A 22,348-nucleotide genomic window follows, 5' to 3' on the forward strand; every position below is an offset into this window, starting at 1 on the left:
GACCTGAGTGGAGCTTCCAGCCCTTAGGTCCCTGATGTGGTTAGGTAAGGATGTTGTTTAATAGGCAAAGCAATGTGAAACATCAAACACTCACCTCTCCACCGCACAGCTGAAATGGTTGGAGTTTGCCAACGAGGGCCAATTCTCCTGAAACAGGACCACACAGGTCCATTCAGAAGGGAAAGGTCCTGAAACAGGACCACACAGGTCCGTGCAGAACGGTTTATGCCTGGATAGGATCTGCTTCTGTCCTGAGTTCCCCCCATTAGTGGAGCTAGGAAATTATCTTTTCCCTCCCAATTGCAAATTTTTTCCTTCCCCAAGGCTAGGAGAATGGCTCTAGGTGCTCAACAGAGCCTATCTCAGGCCCAGGGAATTCATCCGCTGAAGCTGGCTTGGGCGTGGGGGAGCATGGTAAAATATACGCAAGTACTTAGCTTTTGTGGAGAGCACCATTCTTCTCAGGTTCCGGAGATGTGAGTAGGCTGTGTGGCTGGCTGCTTCTCCCCGAGGAAACTGGCCAAACGCTAGTACCAGCCTGCCGCCGCCACCACAGCAGGTCCTGGAATGGTGCCTGAGGGCTCCCCACGATTCAGGTCCAGTAACTCCTCTCTGCTTCTGAATGGCCTCTTCCTCCCCCTGCCCCTCAGTTCGGTTTCTAAGGTTGCCTTTGAAGCTCAGGGCTCCCAGCTTGTCACAAATATACTCGTTTCACTTGTTTTTTCGTGTCTTTGTTGTAAAGAGGGCTCGCCGGAAGCATCTGTCTATTCCGTGATGTTGGCTCTACCTCTGTCATTGTAGTTTTGATTTCCATTTCTCTAATGGCTAATGATCGTGAACATTTCCTCACGTATTTGCTAGCTACCTGAATGTCTCCTTTAGTGTAATGCCGGTTCATATCTTTTGCTCATTTTTTAATTGCGTTATTTGTCTTTTTGCAGTTGAGTTTTTGCAGTATCATATAAATTTTAGAGATCAGGCGCTGATCAGAAACGCCATAGCTAAAAACTTTCTCCCAATCTGTAGGTTGTAGGTAGTCTTTTTACTCTTTTCGTGAAGTCTTTGGATGAGCATAGGTGTTTGATTTTTGGGAGCTCCCAGTTATCTAATTTTTCTTCTGCGTTGTTAGTAATGTTTTGTATACTATTTATGCAATGTATTAGGGCTCCTAATGTTGACCATTTTTTTTTTAATGTTGACCATATTTTTTCTTCCATGGTCTTTATCATTTTAGATTTTATATTTAGGTCTTTGATCCATTTTGAGTTAGTTTTTGTGCATGGAGTGAGGTATGGGTCTTGTTTCATTTTTTTGCAGATGGATATCCAGTTATGCCAGCACCATTTGTTAAGAAGACTATCTTTTCCCCATTTAACTGTTTTGGGGCCTTTGTCAAATATCAACTGCTCATATGTGGATGGATTTATATCTGGATTCTCAATTCTGTTCCATTGGTCTATGTATCTGTTGTTGTACCAGTACCAGGCTGTTTTGACTACTTTGGCTGTATAACAGGTTCTAAAATCAGGTAGTGTGAGGCCTCCTACTTTGTTCTTCTTTTTCAGTATGGGTCGCTATGAGGCGGAATCTACTCGACGGCACTGGGTTTGGTTTGGTTTGGTAATTTATCCGGGGCCTCTTTCCCTTACATATGAAGTTTGAGATTTGTTTCTCTACCTCATTAAAAAATGTTGTTCGGATTTGGATCAGAATTGCATTGTATCTGTAGATCACTTTTGGTAGAATAGATATTTCTACAATGTTAAGTCTTCCTATCCATGAGCAAGGTATGTTTTTCCACTTATGTAGGTCTCTTTTGGTTTCTTGCGGTAACGTCTTGTTATTTTCTTTGTAGAAGTCTTTTATATCTCTGGTGAGATTTATTCCTAAGTATTTTATCTTCTTGGGGGCTACTGTAAATTGTATTGATTTGGTGATTTCCACTTCGATGCTCTTTTTGTTGGTATAGAGGAATCCAACAAATTTTTGTATGTTTATCTTGTATACTGATACTCTGCTGAACTCTTCTATTAGTTTCAGTAGTTTTCTTGAGGATTCCCTAGATTTTCTGTATATAAGATCATGTCATCTGCAAATAGAGATACTTTGACTTCTACCTTGCCAATCTGGATGCACTTTATTTCTTTATCTAGCCTAATTGCTCTGGCTAGGACTTTCAGCACAATGTTGAATAAGAGTGGTGATAAAGGGCATCCTTGTCTGGTCCCCGATCTCAATGGGAATGTTTTCAGACTCTCTCCATTTAGGATGATGTTGGCTATTGGCTTTGTATAAATGCCATTTATTATGTTGAGGAATTTTCCTTCTATTCCTATTTTGCTGAGAGTTTCTATCATGAATGGGTGTTGAACTCTGTCAAATGCCTTTTCTGCATCAATTGATAAAACCATATGATTCTTGTCTTTTGTTTCATTTATATGATGGATTACAGGAATTGTTTTTCTAATGTCAAACCATCCCTGCGTATCTGGTATGAATCCCGCTTGGTTATGGTGAATTTTTTTTTGGTATGTTGTTGAATTCTATCAGCTAGAATTTTGTTGAGGATTTTTGCATCTAAGTTCATGAGGGATATAGGTCTGAAATTTTCTCTTTTTGTGGTGTCTTTACCTGGTTTTGGTATCAGGGATATGGTGGCTTCATAGAATGAGTTTGGGAGTATTCCGTCCTTTTCTATGCTCTGAAATACCTTTAGTAGTAGTGGTGTTAAGTCTTCTCTAAAAGTTTGTAGAACTCTCCAGTGAAGCTGTCCAGGCTAGGGCTTTTTTTGTTGTTGTTGGGAGTTTTTTGATTACCTTTTCAATCTCTTCTTTTGTTATGGGTCTATTTAGTTGTTCTACCTCTGATTGTGTTAGTTTAGGTAGGTAGTGTGTTTCTAGGAAGTCATCCATTTCTTCTACATTTTCAAATTTATTAGAGCACAATTTTTACTAGTAATCTGATTCGTTTAATTTCAGTTGGGTCAGTTGCAATATCGCCCATCTCATTTCTTATTCAGGTTATTTGTTTCCTCTCCTGATTTTCACTTGTCAGTTTGGCCAATGGTGTATCAATTTTAATTTTTTCATGGAACCAGCTTTTGGTCTTGTTAATTCTTTCAATTTTTTTTTCTGTTTTCTATTTACTTTAATTCTTTTCTAATTTTTATTATTTGCTTTCTTCTGGTGACTGAGAGTTTCTTTTGTAGCTCTCTTTCTATTTGTTCAAGTTGTAGGGACAGTTCTCTGATTTTGGCTTTTTCTTCTTTATGTATGTGTGCATTTATCAATATAAATTGACCTCTGAGCACTGCTTTCGCTGTGTCCCAGAGGTTTTGATAGGAAGTGTTTTCAGTCTGGTTGCATCCTATGAATTTCTTTATTCCCTCCTTAATGTCTTCTATATCCCATTCTTTTTTTAGCAGGGTATTGTTCAGTTTCCAAGTATTTGATTTCTTTTCCCTGATTTTTCTGTTATTGATTTCTACTTTTATGGCCTTACTCTCAGAGAAGATGTTTTGTAATATTTCAATGTCTTGGATTCTGGTAAGGCTTGCTTTATGACCTAATATGTGATCCATTCTAGAGAATGTTCCATGTGCACTAGAAAAGAAAGTATACTTGGCTGCTGTTGGGTGGAGTGTTCTGTATACGTCTATGAGGTCCAACTGGTTGACTGTGGCATTTAGATCTTCCATGTCTTTATTGAGCTTCTTTCTGGATGTCCTGTCCTTCACTGAAAGTTGTTTGTTGAAATCTCCTAGTATAATTGTGGAGCTGTCTATCTCACTTTTCGATGCTGTTAGCTTTTGTTTTATTTATCTTGCAGGCCTGTCATTGGGTGCATAAATATTTAATGTGATTGTATCTTCATGGTATATTGTCCCTTTAATCATCATATAGTGTCCTTCCTTATCCTTTGTTGTGGATTTAACTTTAAAGTCTATTTTTTCAGAAATTCATGGTGCCATTCCTGCTCTTTTTTCATTGTTGTTTGCTTGATATTTTTTTCCATCCTCTGAGTTTTAGTTTGTTTGTGCCTCTAAGTCTAAGGTGTGTCTGTTGTAGGTGGCACTTAAACGTATCATTTTTTTTATCCATTCTGCCACTCCCTGTCTCTTCATTGGTGCATTCAGTCCATTTACATTCAGTGTAATTATGGATAGGTATGAATTAGAGCCATCATTTTTGTATCTTTTTTGTGTTTTGTTGACAGTTTCTTTTTCCCACCTAATTTTTTGTGCTGAGTAGTTTATCTTTCTATATTGTCTTTTCCTCTTATTCTTTGTTGTTGATTTTGTTTCCGCTGAGTCTCATTTTTTTGTGTATGTTTTATTTTGATGTGTAGTGTAGTTTGTTTCGTTTGTGGTTACCTTAGTATTTACCCCTATTTTTCTAAATTTAAACCTAGCTTTTTTTTCCCCTTTATATCACCTTGTCTTCCTCTCCATATGAAGGATGTATGACTACACTTCTTAGTCCCTCTTTATTTTTTTAATGTTGTCTTCTTTTACCTAAGGATATCACTTATTTCCTGTTTTGAGCATTTTTTTAATCTTGATTTGTTTTTGTGATTTTCCCGTCTGGGTTGACATCTGATTTCTCTGTCCAGTGTTCTAGTCTTGAGTTGATACCTGTATTATTGGTATTCTAACCAAAAACTCCCTTTAGTTTTAGTTTTCTTGTAGTTTTGGTTTGGTTTTTTCCAATTCTCTAAACTTCTGTTTATCTGGAAATGTCTTAATTTCACCATCATATATGAAAGACAGTTTTGCTGGATATATGTGATTCTTGGCTGGCAATTTTTTCCCCTCAATTCTTTATATAAGTCATTGCATTGCTTTCTTGCCTGAATGGTTTCTGCTGAGTAGTCCAAGCTTATCCTTATTGACTTTCCTAGGTAGGTGACTTTTCATTTATCCCTAGCTGCTCTTGAAATTCTCTCTTTATGCAAGTTTGATTATAATAAGTCTTGGTGAGCGTCTTTTAAAATCTACCTTATGTGGAGTCTGATGAGCATCTTGGATAGATATCTTCTCATCTTTTGCTTATCAGGGAAGTTTTGTGTCAACAAATCTTCAGCAATTTTCTCTGTATTTTCTGTTATCCCTCCCTGTTCTGGTACTCCAATCACTCGTAGGTTATTTCTTTTGATAGAGTCCCACATGATTCTTAAAGTTTCTTCATTTTTTAAATTCTTTCATCTGATTTTTCTTCAAATATATTGGTGCCATGTGGTTTATCGTCAAGTTCATCAATTCCTCCTTCCATTTGCTCAATTATTGTCCTCTGACTTTCTATTGAGTTGTCTTCTGAATTTCTGATTGCTGTCTGTCTATGGATTTTTCCAGCTTATTAAATTTTTTCATTGTTTTCCTGAATAACCTTTTTAATTTCTTCAACTGCTTTATCTGTGTGTTCCTTGGCTTGTTCTGTGCTTTGCCTCATTTCCTCCTGATGTCTTGAAAGGTTCTTTAAATTAATTTTTGTATTCTGCATCCAGTAATTCCAGGAAGGCACTTTCTTCTAGAGGATCCCTTGATTCTTTGTTTTGAGAGCTTTTTGAAGTGACCATGATCTGTTTATTTACGTGATTTGATATGGACTGTTCTCTATGAGCCATCTATAAGTTATTATATTAGTTTATTTTATGTTTGCTTACCGTATCCTAGCTTCTTGCTTTGTTTTGTTTTGATATGATATGCCCCAATGTATTGTTTGAGTGAGATAGCTTGATTATTTTCACCTTTGAAGTTCTGATGTGCTGTCACAAGATGGCTAGAGCTGTTATCAGGTATGTGAACCTACGAGTCCATTCACTTTTCTTGTATGAATTCAGTTCAGATGTCCAGGTAGCTGATCATAAAGCATGTGGTACAGATTCTATCCTACAGTCTTAGAGGGGCAGGGGTGATTGGTGTAGGTACCGGTATCTGGTTACAACTGGGGGTCATGCTCTGAACAAGGCAGGGGGCTGAGAATCATTACCCATGTGTCTCTGAGGAAAGCATGTCCCTCTTCCCTAGAGCATACAGGTGGGTGGGTTCTGCAGACAGACCAAGGGCACCCAATATTTTTGGTTGTAATGACTGGCAGGTACCAGTTATCATTGGACCCTTGTCGTGGGTGGCTGGGTGACCCGAGTGGAGCCACCAGTTCTTAGGCCCCTGATGTGGGTAGGTGAGGACCTTGTTTAATAAGCAAAGCAGTGTCAAACATCACCCACCTCTCCACTGTACAGCCAAAACAGTTGTAGTCTGCTAACAAGGCCATATTCTCCTGAAAGAAGACCACAAGGGTCCATGTAGAGGGGAAAGCTACTCAAAGTCCATGGACCATTTATGCCTGGACAGGAGCCGCTTCTGTCCTGAGCTCAGCCGGCTAATAGAGTTGGCAAATTATCTTTTCCCCCAGCTGTGAATTTATTCCTTCTCTAAGGCCAGGAGAATGGCTCTAGGTGCTCAACAGGGCCTATCTTAGGCCCAGGGAAATCAACAGCCACTGAAGCTAGCTTGGGGGCAGGGGACACAGCAAAATATATGCAAGTACTGAGCTTTTGCCGAGAGCACTGTTCTTTCTGGTTTTGTAGGTGTGAGTAGGCTGTGTTGCTGGCTGCTTCTCTCTGAGGACACTGCAACCAACGCTGGTGCCCACCTGTGCATCTGCTCCTGGGAATGGTGCCCGAGGGATCTCAGCAATTCAGATCCGGTAACTCCTCTCTGCTTCTGAACCATCTCTTCCTCCCCTAGCTGCTCAGTCCTTTTTCTAACTTTGCCTTTGATGTCCATGGCTCCTAGCTTGTCATAAATATACTCATTTCACTTGTTTTTTGGGGTCTTTGTTGTAAGAGTCTCGCTGGAAGTGTCCGCCCATTCCGCCATCTTTGCCCTGCCTCAAGCATTCTCCACAGATACTCTTAATCCCTATTCAGCTGCATGTGTATTTTCCAACAGTGACACTATCCAAGGTTGGGGGAGGTATATAGAATTGTGAGTTCTCCTTAGCAGAAGGGTTGTTGCCAATGATTACCCCAAGAATTGCTTCATTTCCAATGTTGCCAAGTCCTGCAGCAGGAATTATGTAGTTTGGATGATAGATCTTTATTATCAGTGTTGCACTGAAAGAGCCCAAGGAAGAGAAGGGACAATTACTCTTTCCTTGTCTCTAATGAGGCTCTTGGGGAATATGACCCCAGTGGCCTTGGAGGCTCCTGTAAAGAGCTTACTCTGTGATTCCCCCAAACACCTTTCCAGCACTGAGAACTGAGGCCATGCATTCCAACTCCTCATTCATGCATACTTAGCCTGCAATCCCCAGCGACGAGTCCCTGTCCTTCCAACCAATAACCTCTGTCCAGGTCTGAAAAAGTGAAGTGAGCCTGAAATTCCTGGTGACAGTGAGCTCAGCAATTCTTCCCAGTTAAGAGTATCACCAGTGGAGACTTCACTAATAACTGCATGTTGGGGTGAAAAGCCTTATAGAAGGGTTCCTCACTAAGTCTTTTAAGTGAAGCTACAGTTCTAAACTCATCAGCTGTTCCTTGAGATCACCCAGGAATGATCAGTACATTTCCTGCCTGTTTATGAGTCCCTGGACTGTGGGCAGCAGTAGTTGGCTGAGTTTTGCTTATACCTTTGTGTCATTTCCATTTTGATTTTATTAGTTGTACTAAGGGAGCTTAGTGGACATAGCCAAGAAGTCTTGTCTCAGACCTCTGTAAAGTCTCTGTAAGCAGGAGCCCAGAAAAAAGCAATAGCAGTAGCAATACTATTATATCACTTTGGAAGCAGTGATTAATGGCTGGCTAATATTATTCTCTGAGCATATGTATTAGGAATGTGTAACATGTTGTGATTAAAGATGATAAAACTGAAACTCAGAAAAGTTAAACATTTCCTCTAAGGCAACATCACTGATAATACTGATGAATCAGTCACCTGTATTAAATACTTATTACATGTCAGTCCCTATGGTAACTATTGAACATATGTATTGTGCACTACTCAAGTCTTAAAGTCTCTATTAATATTTAGTATTTCCTTCCTCAGCTTTTTAAACATTTACTTAAAAAAAATTCATGGTAATGATAGAAAGTTCAAACAGTACAAAATGTTCTACAGACGAAACCACTGTCACAATCTTTTGCAAATCCTTCCAGAAGTAGTATGTGTGCATAAGTGTTTGTATTGATTTTGCTGTCGAAGAAATGGAGGCCTCGAAGGTCCAGTAGCTGGGTGTAACCCCCAGGGAGCAAAATCCTAACGACTTACCTATGTCACACAGAGATTTCCCCTTGTGAACTTCTTAATTGGTCCCACCTCAACCATCATTTTCCAAGTTTCAAAATTTATCCTATCTTATCTGTGTCTGAACTGAGGTCCCCAGCCCATGAGCAGGGCAAACCAGTCAAGAATCTCGTGAGTTCTTCCTCCTGGGGCTCTCAGGCAGCCCCAGCAGCAGCAGTTCCTCTTTGTGTTCTTCCTGAACATGTACATGGCCACAGTCCTGGGAAACCTGCTTATCATCCTTGCCATCAGCACAGACTTTCACCTGCACACCCCCCATGTACTTCTTCCTCTGCAGCTTGTCCTTCTTGGATGTCCACATCTGCTCCTCCACTGTCCCCAAACTGCTGACCTATCATATCCTTGGGAGTCGGACCATCTTCTTCTCTGGGTATCTCACACAGCTTTATTTTTTCATTGTGTTTGATGATGTGAACTATTTCCTCCTGGCTGTGATGGCCTGTGATCCCTTTGTTGCTGTGTGCCAACCCTTGCATTATACAACAAAGGTGACCCATCAGCTCTTTGCCCTGCCGGTTGCTGGGTCATGGGTCATTGCCAACGTGAATGCTCTGTTGCATACCCTACTGATGGCTCAACTCTTGTTTTGTGCAGACAACACCATCCTCCACTTCTATGATGTGACTCTTCTTAGATTCTCCTGTTCTGACACACATCTCAATGAAATAATGATTCTTACTGAGGGCACTCTGATGACAGTCACACCATTTGTTTGTATCCTGTTTTCCTACATTTGCATCAACTGTGTTGTCGTTAGAGTCCCATCCACAAAGCGAACATGGAAAGCCTTCTCCACCTGTGGCTCCCACTTGGCTGTGGTTTCCCTTTTCTATGGCACCATCATTTCTGTGTATTTCAACCCTTCATCTTCCCATTCAGATGAGAAAGACTCTGCAGCTACTGTGTTGTACACAGTGATGACCCCTATGCTGAACCCTTTCATTTACAGCCTGAGGAACAAGGACATGAAAAAGGCCCTAAGAAAATGATTGGCAAAAAAGCTGTTCTACTTGATAAAAGTATCAATGCTGAATCGAATTCTCAAACAAAGTTCTTTTTTCACTATTTGAGTGCAAGGCAGCAGTTGTTTTGTCAAAGCCAGTCTGGAAACAAACATATTTCTAGGGGCACATAGAAGGCTGTCGTTACTTGTTACTCATTTTTTGGTAGACTGGGATTCACCTTTAACCCTTCTCTATATGCCAAGCAATGAAACTTCTTTTTGGTTACTAAATTTTGATTTATTTTACACCCAAAATTTTCCTTTTTAGGTGGTGTGTTTGGGAAGACATATGCTACAAGTATTTTTGAATGCTAGAATCACCTGGGAAGTTTTTAAAACACCCTGTTGTCCGGTTCCCAGCACTGACCAAATAAATTAGAATCTCTGGGGTGAGTCAGACACTGATAGTTTAAGGAAATTCTCAGGTAATTGTGATGTAGTCAGGGTTGAGAATCACTGGCCTATCTCATCCTGCTTTATATGTCCCCTGTGACGGTCAGTCATAAATGTTGAGTCTCAAAAACCTTCACAAATTAGTTTTGATAACTTGACAAATGAATGGCAGGGTGAAATCTGAGGACTCAAGTGGGCAATGACATTTCAGATGAGTAGCAGAGGCCCTGGTGGCCACTGTGGCCCAGAGCACCAGGAGATGAAAAAGTATAGAATCATGGACACTTTTCATGACTATGTGGCTTGGCTGCTGGACTTTGGGAGGTGGGTCTAGCTAGGGTCATGTCTTTGATATCAGAGAAATAAATCAATATTTGCTATTCTGTCTGCTGAGACCAACTCCTCTTGCTCTCTTCTCAGGCTTGCAATCCCCTTCCAACTCCACACCGTTAAGAATCAAGCCAAAGATCACCTCCTCCTTTATGAAGCCTCTCTGACTTCCTCTTCTGGGACTCATGGTTCTATTTTTCTTTGGGCTGATTGCACAGTGTACAATAATTATTTGCCTTTCACCTTTGCCCCTTCCAGAAGGTTTTCCACAGATTATGAGGCTCTCCAGAGCCAAAAATACATACTATTCACCTAGCATCTCTAGTGGCTAACACTGCTCCTGGGTCTAAGGTAATAATCAACTTAAGTTCTAAGAAAAAAAAATAATGGATGGATGAATATTGCCTTAAATTTTATTTGAAAAGGAGTTTTAATAATATAACATTTTGCTATTCCGAAGGTACCCCCACGTGTCTGTCAGTTTGTCATACTGTTGGGGCTTGCATGTTGCTGTAATGCTGAAAGTTATGCCACTGGTATCCAGATACCAGCAGGGTCACCCATGGAGGACAGGCTTCAGCTGAGCTTCCAGACTAGGACAGACTAGGAAGAAGGACCTGGCAGTGTACTTCTGAAAAGCATTAGCCAGTGGAAATCTTATGAATAGCAGTGGAACATTGTCTGATATAGTGCTGGAAGATGAGGCCCCCAGGTTGGAAGGCACTCAAAAGATGACTGGAAAAGAGCTGCCTCCTCAAAGTAGAGTTGACCTTAATGACGTGGATGGAGTAAAGCTTTTGGGACCTTCATCTGCTGATGTGGCACGACTCAAAATGAGAAGAAACAGCTGCAAACATCCATTAATAATCGGGACTGAATGTACAAAGTATAAGTCTAGGAAAATTGGAAATCATCAAAAATGAAACGGAACACATAAACATCGATATCCTAGGCATTAGTGAACTGAAATGGACTGGTATTGGCCATTTTGAATCAGACAATCATATAGTCTACTATGCTGGGAATGATAACTTGAACAGGAATGGAGTTGCATTCATTGTCAAAAAGAACATTTCAAGATCATCCTGAAGTACAATGCTGTCAGTGATAGGGTAATATCCATACGCCTACAAGGAAGGCTAGTTACTACGAATATTATTCAAATATATGCCCCAACCACTAGGGCCAAAGATAAAGAAATAGAAGATTTTCATCAGCTGCTGCAGTCTGAAATTGATCGGACATGCAACCAAGATGCATTGATAATTACTGGTGATTTTAATGAGAAAGTTGGAAACAAAAAAGAAGGATCGGTACTTGGAAAATATGGCCTTGGTGATAGAAACAATGCTGGAGATAGAATGATAGAATTTTGCAAGGCCAATGACTTCTTCATTGCAAATACCTTCTTTCACCAACATAAACGGTGACTATACACATGGACCTCTCCAGATGGAACACACAGAAATCAAATTGACTACATCTGTGGAAAGAGATGATGGAAAAGCTCAATATCATCAGTCAGAACAAGGCCAGGGGCTGACTGTGGAACAGACCATCAATTGCTCATATGTAAGTTCAAGCTGAAACAGAAGAAAATCGTAAGTCCATGAGAACCAAAATATGACCTTGAGTATATCCCACCTGAACTTAGAGACGATCTGAAGAATAGATTTGATGCACTGAACACTGGTGACCAAAGACCGAATGAGTGCATGGAATGACATCAAGGATATCATACGTCCTGAAAAGGCAGGAAAGAAAGAAAAGACCAAGATGGATGTTGGAGGAGACTCTGAAACTTACTCTCGAATGTCGAGCAGCTAAAGCAAAAGGAAGAATTGATGACGTAAAAGAACTGAACAGAAGATTTCAAAGGGTGGCTCGAGAAGACAAAGTAAAGTATTACAATGACAGGTGCAAAGAGATGGAAATTGAAAACCAAAAGGAAGAACACACTTGGTGTTTCTCAAACTGAAAGAAGTGAAGAAAAAATTCAAGCCTCCAGTTGCAATAGTGAAGGATTCTATGGGGAAAATATTAAATGACGCAGGAAGCATCAAAGAAGATGGAAGGAATAGACAGAGTCATTATACCAAAAAGAATTAGTCAATGTTCAACCATTTCAAGAGGTAGCATATGATCAGGAACCGATGGTACTGAAGGAAGAAGTCCAAGCTGCTCTGAAGGTATTGGCGAAAAACAAGGCTCCAGGAATTGATGGAATATCAATTGAGGTGTTTCAACAAATGGATGCAGCACTGGAGGTGCTTACTTGTCTATGCCAAGAAATATGGAAGACAGCTTCCTGGCCAACTGACTGGAAGAGACCTATATTTATGCCTATTCCCAAGAAGGGTGATTCAACCGAACGTGGAAATTATAGAACAATATCATTAATATCACACGCAAGTAAAATTTTGGTGAAGATCATTCAAAAACGGCTGCAGCAGTATATCGACAGGGAACTGCCAGAAATTCAGGCCAGTTTCAGAAGAGGACGTGGAACCAGGGATATCATTGCTGATGTCAGATAGATCCTGGCTGAAAGTAGAGAATACCAGAAGGATGTTTACCTGCGTTTTATTGACTATGCAAAGGCATTCAACTGTGTGGATCATAACAAATTATGGATAACATTGCGAAGAATGGGAATTCCAGAACACTTAATTGTGCTCACGAGGAACCTGTACATAGATCAAGAGGCAGTTGTTCAGACAGAACAAGGGGATACTGATTGATTTAAAGTCAGGAGAGGTGTGCGCCAGGGTTTGTATCCTTTCACCATACCTATTTAATCTGCATGCTGACAAATAATCTGAGAAGCTACTCATTAACAACCTGCGTTATGCAGATGACACAACCCTGCTTGCTGAAAGTGAAGAGGACTTGAAGCACTTACTAATGAAGATCAAAGACCACAGCCTTCAGTATGGATTACACCTCAACATAAAGAAAACAAAAATCCTCACAACTGGACCAATGAGCAACATCATGATAAACGGAGAAAAGATCAAAGTTGTCAAGGATTTCATTTTACTTGGATCCACAATCAACAGCCATGGAAGCAGCAGTCAAGAAATCAAAAGATGCATTGCATTGGGTAAATCTGCTGCAAGGGACCTCTTCAAAGTGTTGAAGAGCAAAGATGTCACCCTGAAGACTAAGGTGTGCCTGACCCAAGCCATGGTATTTTCAATTGCATCATTTGCAAGTGAAACCTGGACAACGAATAAGGGAGACCGAAGAAGAATTGATGTCTTTGAAGTGTGGTGTTGGCGAAGAATATTGAATATACAATGGACTACAAGAAGAACGAATAACTCTGTCTTGGAAAAAGTACAACCAGAACGCTCCTTAGAAGCAAGGATGGCGAGACTGCATCTTACATACTTTGGACTTGTTGTCAGGAGGGATCAGTCTCTGGAGAAGGACATCACACTTGGCAGAGTACAGCGTCAGCAGAAAAGAGGAAGACCCTCAACGAGGTGGATTGCCACAGTGGCTACAACAATGGGGTCAAGCATAACAACAATTGTAAGGATGGCTCAGGACCAGGCAGTGTTTCGTTCTGTTGTGCATAGGGTCGCTATGAGTCAGAAACGACTCGATGGCACCTAACAACAACAACAACAACAACATTACAGAGGTAATACCTACACACTTTGGAATATCAATAAATCAAAAGAATAAGATTAAAATAGCCTCTAGCCTTGGCACTTAAGATAACCATAGTTAGACATTTATGAATATAGTTTTGCAAAAATTGGCTGCAATCTGTTTATATCATTCTGTGTTCTGATTTCTCCAGTTCCTTCTCATGTCAGTAAAGACCTTAAAAATGTGATTTTAATGGTTGAAAAATAGTTCATCACATGGATGTAATATAATCTATCCATCCTCCAACTCTGAACATCTTCAAGTGTCTCTACTATAAATAACATTGCTGCCCACATCTGTGGGTGTAATTTTTTGCCTGCATCTCTGATTATTGCCACAGGTAATCTGTGCATTCTCCTTCTCCAGCCTGGATTAAAAATTAAGGTCATCTTTCCTTATTTCCTGCATTATTCCCACCTGATCCCATCTGCCATTTCTAGGAGGTGTCCAGTACCTCCCTCTTGGTGTCCAAGCTCTTCAGAAGCTCACTTAGACCAAAGGAGCCAGCCAGTCCTGCTTTCCCCCACCAGGAGGAGAGAGAGTACTGAGGCTCACTGGCAGGATTGCGTGAGTTGCTGGCACACAGTGTGGCTATTGAACCTTGGTCTTGTTTAATTGCCTGTAGGCCCATCTGCTGCAGCATTGATGCTGAAGACCCACATCCCTTTGGGGGCTGCCCTGGGTTCTCTTTTATCTCCCAGGTCACAGCTGTCTGGGCCATATTCACTTTGTTGTTAGGTGCTGTCGAGTTCATTCTGACTCATAGCGACCCTAGGTACAACAGAACAAAACACCACCCAGTCCTCTGTTATCCTCACAATCGTTGCTATACTTGAGTCCATTGTTGCCAATCCATCTTGTTGAGGGTCTTCCTCTTTTTTCGCTGACCTTCTTTACCAAGCATGATGTCCTTCTCCAGGATTGATCCCCCCGATACCATGTCCAAAGTATGTGAGATGAAGTCTTAGCATCTTCCCTTCTAAGTAGCATTCTGGCCGTACTTGTTCCAAGAAAGGTTTATTCATTTTTCTGGCAGTCCATGGTATATTCAATATTCTTCACTGGTAGTATAATTCAAAGCCATCAATTCTTTTTCAGCCTTCCTTATTCGTTGTCCAGCTTTTGCATGCATATGAGGTGATTTATCCTCCATTAAAGCCTGACTCTGAGCCATCGTGGCTGTGCCCACAGGGCTTCCCATCCCACTGTGCGAAACCAGTTCTCCCCATGAATATCCGGGTATCAGAACACCTAGCTCAGATTTACCCTTCTCCCTTTAAGATCCCCTCCAGGTCCTTGGGATCCTTTTAGGTAAACTTGACATCAACCAGGTATTCTCCCCCTCCCCTCCATAGATAGCTGTTGGAGCCTGGTGACACAGTGGCTAAGACTTGCGGCTGCTAATCAGAAGGTTATCCAGCTTCCACTCCTTGAAAATCCTATGGGGAAGTTTTACCCTATCCAACAGCATCACTATGAGTCAGAGTTGACTTGATGGCAATTGTTTTTTGTTTGTTTTTTTAAAGATAGCTATTATGGATTGAATTGTGTCCTCTCCAAAATCTGTGTTGTAAAATAAGCTTGCAACTGTGGATGTAATCTCATTTGGGAGTAGGGTTTTCTTTGTTAATGAGACCATATCAGTGTTGGGTGTGTTTTAAACCTACTCACTTTTTTAAAAAACTATTTTCATTTATTGATTTCACATACCCCAAAACATTATTTTACATTTTAAGTAAACTGGTATTGCATATCTCATATATACCCATTGTAGATTTCTTTTAATAATAGAGTGCTCCTGTCCATTCAAAATTTTCACATCCCAGGACATAGAATTAGCTAGCCCCTGAGGAGTCCTAATTCCCTGTAGATGAGACTAGTTTAGAGACAAAAATAGGGCTCTAGGGGTGAAAGGAATTTGATAGTTGGCAAAAGTAATGATGGAGCTGGTAAATATAAATCTTTATACTTTCCTAGCCTCCATGACTTCAGATGAGAAATCCACCATCATTTGAATTGATGTTTTCCTGTAAGTAACAAACCAGTCCTCTCTGGCTGCCTTCCAAGATTTTGTCTTCTCTTTCGCTTTCAGAAGTCTGATTATGTGTCTTTGTACACATTTCTTTGGGTTTATTCTATTAGTGGTTTGCTCAGCTTCTTGAATCTTTACATTTATGTTTTTCATCAAATTTGTTTTTACCTATTATTTCATCTAATTCTCTTTACATTCCACTCTCTTTCTCTCCTCCTTCTGAGACTCTGATGATACAAATGTTGGACTTTTTGCTACTGTCCCACAAATCCCTGAGGCTTTGTTCATGTTTGTTTTAAACCTACTCACTTTTTAGATATATAAAAAAAGAACAGATTAAGCACAGAAAAGTAAGCACAAATGAAGGGGAAGATACATACCATGTGTGGATTGCCAAGGAATCAAGGAACACCAGGTGTAAAGAAACAGAAGGAGTTCTTCCCCCAGAGATGAAAGAAAACCTTCCCTGAAAGCCCATGTCCTGAGTTTGGACTTTTAGCCTTCAGAGCTGTAAGAAAATGAATTTCTGTTTCTTAAAACCACCAACTTGTGGTATTTCTGTTATAGCAGTACTAGCAAACTAAGACAATAGCTACATCTGTAAAATAGAATTCAAATAATTGTATATGGAAATTATAATAGTCAAATACCTAATGCCCATATTTGTTTTATTTTACTTGGTCTATAATGTCTTTTTTTGTTTGTTTCTGTTTTTTTATTGTGGTAAATTTTATGTAACAAAACATTTGCCATTTTAACCATTTTTAAGTGTACTGTTTACTTTTTACTTATTCAGTGACATTAATTACATTCGCCGTGTTGTGGGATGTAAACAGTCTTATAATTAACATTTCAGTTGTTTTCTTTCTATACGTTAACAGTGTTTACTTTTTAATTTGATGTTGGGTTTTGGAGGGCTTAGAAGTTTATGAATGTTATCTATTCATTAAGGATTGTACCTGTTAGTAACAGAATGATCTTTGTCCTTTTTATTCCTTTTAGCCTCTTAAAGTCTACTTTGGTTATTATTAATATCATTAGCTCTGCTTTCTTTTGCTCGTTCTCTCAGGCCTTCTGAAACAGTTTGCTTGGATGAAGGGTTCTTTCCCTCAGTGTCAGGATTTTCTTTTTGGAAAGTTTATGGTAGGTGAGAAAACATCTGATTCCAATCTTACACCTAGAAAGAATAGTCTACAATGGATAACTCCATCTCTCATCCACTGTTTAAAAAATCAAACAAATAAAACTTTGTGCCCATAAAATTAATACGTGTTTGTTTTAGTCATCTAGTGCTGCTACAACAGAAATATCCAGTGGATGGCTTTAACAAAGAGAAATTTATTTTCTCACAGGACTAGGAGCTTCTCTGCACAGGGACCCTTGGTTCAAAGGACACACCCTGCTTCTGGCACTCCTTTCTTGGTGGTATGAGGTCCCCCTGTCTCTCTGTTCACTTCACTCCTTTATATCTCAAGAGATTGCCTCAAGACACAATCCAGGCTTGTATACTGAGTCCTGCCTCGCTAACACAACCATCACCCACCCTTCCTCATTAACATCACAGAGGCAGGATTTACAATATATACGAAAATCTCACAATACAGGAATCATGGCCCAACCTAATTGATACACATATTTTTGGGGGACACAATTCAATCCATGACAATGTTCATTGGGAGATAATTCTCCATGGGCTCTTACTTTTCTTTATATATTTTTTGTTGTTGAAAATATACACAGCAAAACATACACAAATTCAGCAATTAGCACAAGTAAAATTCAGTGGCATGATTATGTTCTTCAAGTTGTACAGTCATCATCAACCTTATTTTCTGAATTATTTCCCACCATTAATATAAACTTACTGCCCCTCATGCTTCTTATCTTATATTTCTCAATATTCATTTTATGATATCTTCTACTGCTAAAATGGTCCAGGGTTGGCATTTGTTATTTGCAACTAAGAACCTTTACTGAAACATGCTGAAATGTAGCCAATCATCAGAAAAGCAATAAAATCCAGAACACCAGGAAGATTTTTTCCAACTGATGTCTTCTCCCCTCTGTGTCCTTGCATCTTTAGTTCCTCTCTGCTCCTCAGTCCATGGACAGTCAATGGGACATGCAGAACACGGTTGAGTGTACACATTCCAGCCAAGAACAGAGTGACATGGATTGGTTATCTTCACATCCCAGTTCCAAATACCTTGATCCAATCAGCTATGGCGAAGGAGGAGGGGATGTAGGATAAACATGGTTGCTGGGGCCCCACCACACTATGACTATGTAGATTAGAAGCGTTCCCACTCTGAGAAAAGGCTAAATCAAGTGGGTGGGGAAGATATCCCCAAAGCGGTCTAAACCAAAAAACAAACCCATTGCTATCAAGTCAATTCGACCCTATAGGACAGGGTAGAACTGCCCCACAGATTTCCAAGGAGTGCCTGGTGGATGTAAACTTCCAACCTTTGGGTTAGCAGCTGTAGCTCTTAACCACCAAACCACCAGAGTTTCCAAAAGGGGTCTAGAGTTTATAAATCACAGCATGCTGGCCTCTTCTTAAACCTCCCCCCACCTTCAGACTATCCTTAATCCCAAATGGTTTTATGGGCTAAGTCCAGCTTTATAATGTGTTCCCAACATTCCCATCAGCAAAATGGAGAAGACAGGCATCACTAATCATTTCTAAAGATGGCCACACATGAAAAAGCAAAGGTTACACAAAAAACACAGGAATAGCCCAAGCTCTGAACATAGGAAGTTAGAATAAAAGGGATTTAATAACCAAATTTCCACATCTATGGACACAGAACCAGAAGAGCAAGGTGATGAGGATTGAGGTCCTAGGGAATTTTGTCTGGGATCTGTCTCCATCAAGATGGCTCCATGCCTAATATCTTCAAGGTCTGACCCAAAAGTTATATCTAAACCTAAGGTAATCTTTGTTATCATTGTTTGGTCCAAAGGGGCCAAAATGTAGGTAGGGCAATTACTCTCTTCTTGTCCCTAATGAGGCTCTCAGGAAATCTGTTTCCAGTGGCCATGAAAAAAAAAAAAACCTGTAAATGCCTGCTCTGTGATTCCTGAAACTTTCTTCCTGAAGAGAATACGAAGACTATGAACCTCCGCTCCCCACTTGCTTAGGATCTGCTTATATCCTCACAATAAAGAGAAGCATTGGCTGGTTATGTAGAGGTGAAGAACCCATGATAGTTACAGATTCAACCTCCCTTGGTAAGATTACAACAGAGGAGACATCAATTTTTGTTTTTTAGACATGAAGTTCTTCCAGATCCAGGGAGTGGTAGTAGGAGTCCTGCATCCATCAGCTAAAACTTGTGATAAGCCCAGTAACAATTAGCTGTTTCTCTTGATTCTTTAGGCACAACTAAGGATTTGGGGGTGGAAACTTGGAAATGTAAGCAAAGACATAAATGGTCAGATTTGGGCTGTGTATATGCCTGTGTGTTTTTCAATGTTAAATACACAAGATAAATGCCAGTTATTTCAGTAGGAATAGCATCAGGATTGAGTGTTGGAAATTGGGTGTATAGTTGGGATCAGCTGATTCTATCTTAGGTACCCTATTATCTGATTTGCAAATGTGGCTCATCCTGGAGCTTGATTTATCATATCTTAGCTGTGTCTATGTTTTCTAATTTGCTGTTCTAATTTGCACTTGGACCTGTGCCCCTGAGCAGGGAAAACCAGTCCAGTGTCTCCGAGATCCTCCAGGGCCTCTCCAGGCAGCCCGAGCAGCAGCAGCTACTCTTTCTGCTCTTCCTGAGCATGTGCCTGGCAACAGTCCTAGGAAACCTGCTCATTGACCTGGCCATCAGTACAGACTCCCGCCTGCACACTCCCATGTACTTCTTCCTCAGCAATCTATCCTTCATGGATGTCTGCTTCTCCTCCACCATTGTCCCCAGGATTTTGACCATCACATACTCGGGAGTCAGACCATCTCCTTCCCTGGGTGTCTCCCCAGAGGTACTTTCTCTTTGAGTTTGCTGACATGGACAATTTCCTCCTGGCTGTGATGGCCTATGATCACTTTGTTGCTGTGTGCCACCTCATACACTACACAACAAAGATGACCCCTCAGCTCTGTGCCCTACTGGTCACTGGCTCGTGGGTCATTGCCAATCTGAATGCTGTGTTGCATATCCTGCTCATGGCTTGACTCTCATTCTGTACAGATAGCACAACCCCCAACTTCTTGTGTGATGTGACTCCTTTCCTGAGACTCTCCTACTCTGACACACATCTCAATGAGGTGATGATTCTTACTGAGGGGACCCTGATAATGATCACCCCATTTGTTTGCATCCTTGTTTCCTACATTGGCATCACCTCTGCTGTTCTGAGAGTTCCATCCACAAATGGAATATGGAAAGCCTTCTCTACCTGTGGCTCCCACCTAGCTGTGGTTTCCCTCTTCTATGGCACCATCATTGCTGTGTATTTCAACCCTTCATCCTCTCATTCAGCTGAGAAAGACACTGTAGCTACTGTGATGTACACAGTGGTGCTTGCCATGCTGAACTCTTTCATTTATAGTCTGAGGAACAAGGACATGAAAAGGACTTTAATAAAAATTATTGTCAGGAAGACATGTTCTAACTGACAACAGAATTATGGACTATCAGTCCCAGGTATAGAAATCTTTTCCAACTCACCATAATGTAACAATCTATTTGCTAGTGTCTGTAAGGAACTTAGACTAAATATTCACATAGATACCTACCAATGGAGTCTGACTTAACTATAACCATGCTCTTTCAAATAGGTAATATTTGTTTTTAATTATTGCTTTATAAATATTTTACATAAAGGTTAATCTTTTCCATTCTAAGTGGTCACTCTGACAAGCTACATCTAAGAAATATTTTTTGTTAGCTAGAAACCCTCCTGGAAACCCTGGTGGTATAGTGGGTAAGAGCTACAGCTGCTAGCCAAAAGGTCGGCAGTTAGAATCCACCAGGTGCTCCTTGGAAACCCTATGGGGTTCTACTCTGTCCTATAGGGTTGCTATGAGTTGGAATCGACCTGACGGCAAAAGGTTTGGTTTTTCGTTTTTGGAAACCCTTCCAGGACATCACAGTCTAATATGAACTACCAATAGGAGTGAAAGTTCTCTGTGGAACTTTCTGCTGACCAAAGTGTTCTTGTGCTAAGACCAGTCCTTTGTCCATAATTCACATTCTTGTGCCTCATACAGAATCCTAAGAGCAAGTCATCATTTTTTAATGTCTCAACATCCAACTGGACTGTTTTACCATGGGGGTGTATATTTAGCATGACATGTGCCTTTTCTTGTAGGAGTCCCTGGGTGGCACAAATGCATTAAGTGCTCAACTACTAGCTGGAATATTGGCATTTGAATCCACCAGATGTGCCTTGGAAGACTAAGCCTGGCTATCTGTTTCTGAGAGTTCGCAGCCTTGAAAGCCCTATGGAGCAGTTCTACTCTGCACGCATGGGATTGCCATGAGTCAGAATAGACTCAATGGCAACTAAGAAAAATAACAACGCCTTTTTTCTTTCTAAGGAATGGATCAACTTTTTTTATTCCATCTGTCCAGAATGACTTGCCTGTCCCTTCTTCTTGACCCTTCAAGATACAAGTCAATGTCATCTCCTTTGTGAAGCCTTTGCTGATTCCTCTTGCTGAGACTGTCATTCCCTTTCCTGGGTTCCCACCCCCCCCAAAAAAAACTATGCTTTGAGTTACTACTCATGTTACACTGTATAGTCTCTTCCCTTAGAAACTTTGAGATGTGTGGAAATCACATACAATGTTTACTTTGGTTGCTGTTATGGATTGAATTGTGTCCCACCAAAATAGTGGTGTGTTTTAAGTCCTAAGCCCCTATACCTGTGTATATAATCCCATTTGGGAAAAGAGCTTTCTTTGTTAAGTTAATGAGACCTTATCAGTGTAGGGTGTGTTTTACACCAATTACCTTTGAGATATAAAAAGAACAGATCAGGCACAGGGAAAGCCCAAAAAAACCCAAACCCATTGCCATTGAGTAAATTCTGACTCTAGTGACTGTATAGGACAGAGTAGAACTGCCCCATAGGATTTCCAAGGAGCAGCTGATGGATTCAAACTGCTGACCTTTTGGTTTGCTGCCGAATGCTTAACCACTGCACACCAGAGCTTCTAGGCACAGAGTAGGAAGCACAAATGGAAGTGTCTTAGTTATCTAGTGCTGCTATAACAGAAATACCATGAATGGATGGCATCAATGAGCAGACGTTTATTGTCTCACAGTCTAGTAGCCTAAAATTCAAAGCATCAGCTCCAAGGGAAGGCTTTCTCTCTCTGAATCAGGTCATATTTTCTTTCTTCAGTTTTTTCCACCCAACCTATTGGCTTTTATTGGCATGTGGTTCCACATTTTCCTCTTGCTGACAAAGGACCCTGAAGCTCTTTGAGTCCAAAGTAGTCAGCCAGGCCCAGAGGTTCATGAATGTAATATGCCCATTTATGGGTTGTTATGGTTTGAACTGTGTCCCCCAAAATTATTTGTTGTAAATCTTAACCCCTATGCCTGTGGTTATAAACCAGTTTGAGAATGGTTTTTTTGTTATGTTAATGAGGTATTATTAGTATAGG

General features: G+C 40.5%; 2 pseudogenes; both read left to right on the top strand.

Moving 5' to 3' along the window:
* The first annotated feature begins 8,387 nt into the window (after positions 1-8,387).
* LOC126086823 (olfactory receptor 1F1-like) lies at positions 8,388-9,294 on the top strand (annotated as a pseudogene).
* A 684-nt stretch (positions 9,295-9,978) lies between these two features.
* Positions 9,979-20,350, top strand: LOC126087477 (olfactory receptor 1361-like; annotated as a pseudogene).
* Positions 20,351-22,348: the final 1,998 nt, after the last annotated feature.

The sequence above is a fragment of the Elephas maximus genome, chromosome 12, assembly GCF_024166365.1.
Source record: "Elephas maximus indicus isolate mEleMax1 chromosome 12, mEleMax1 primary haplotype, whole genome shotgun sequence".
NCBI lineage: Eukaryota > Metazoa > Chordata > Mammalia > Proboscidea > Elephantidae > Elephas > Elephas maximus.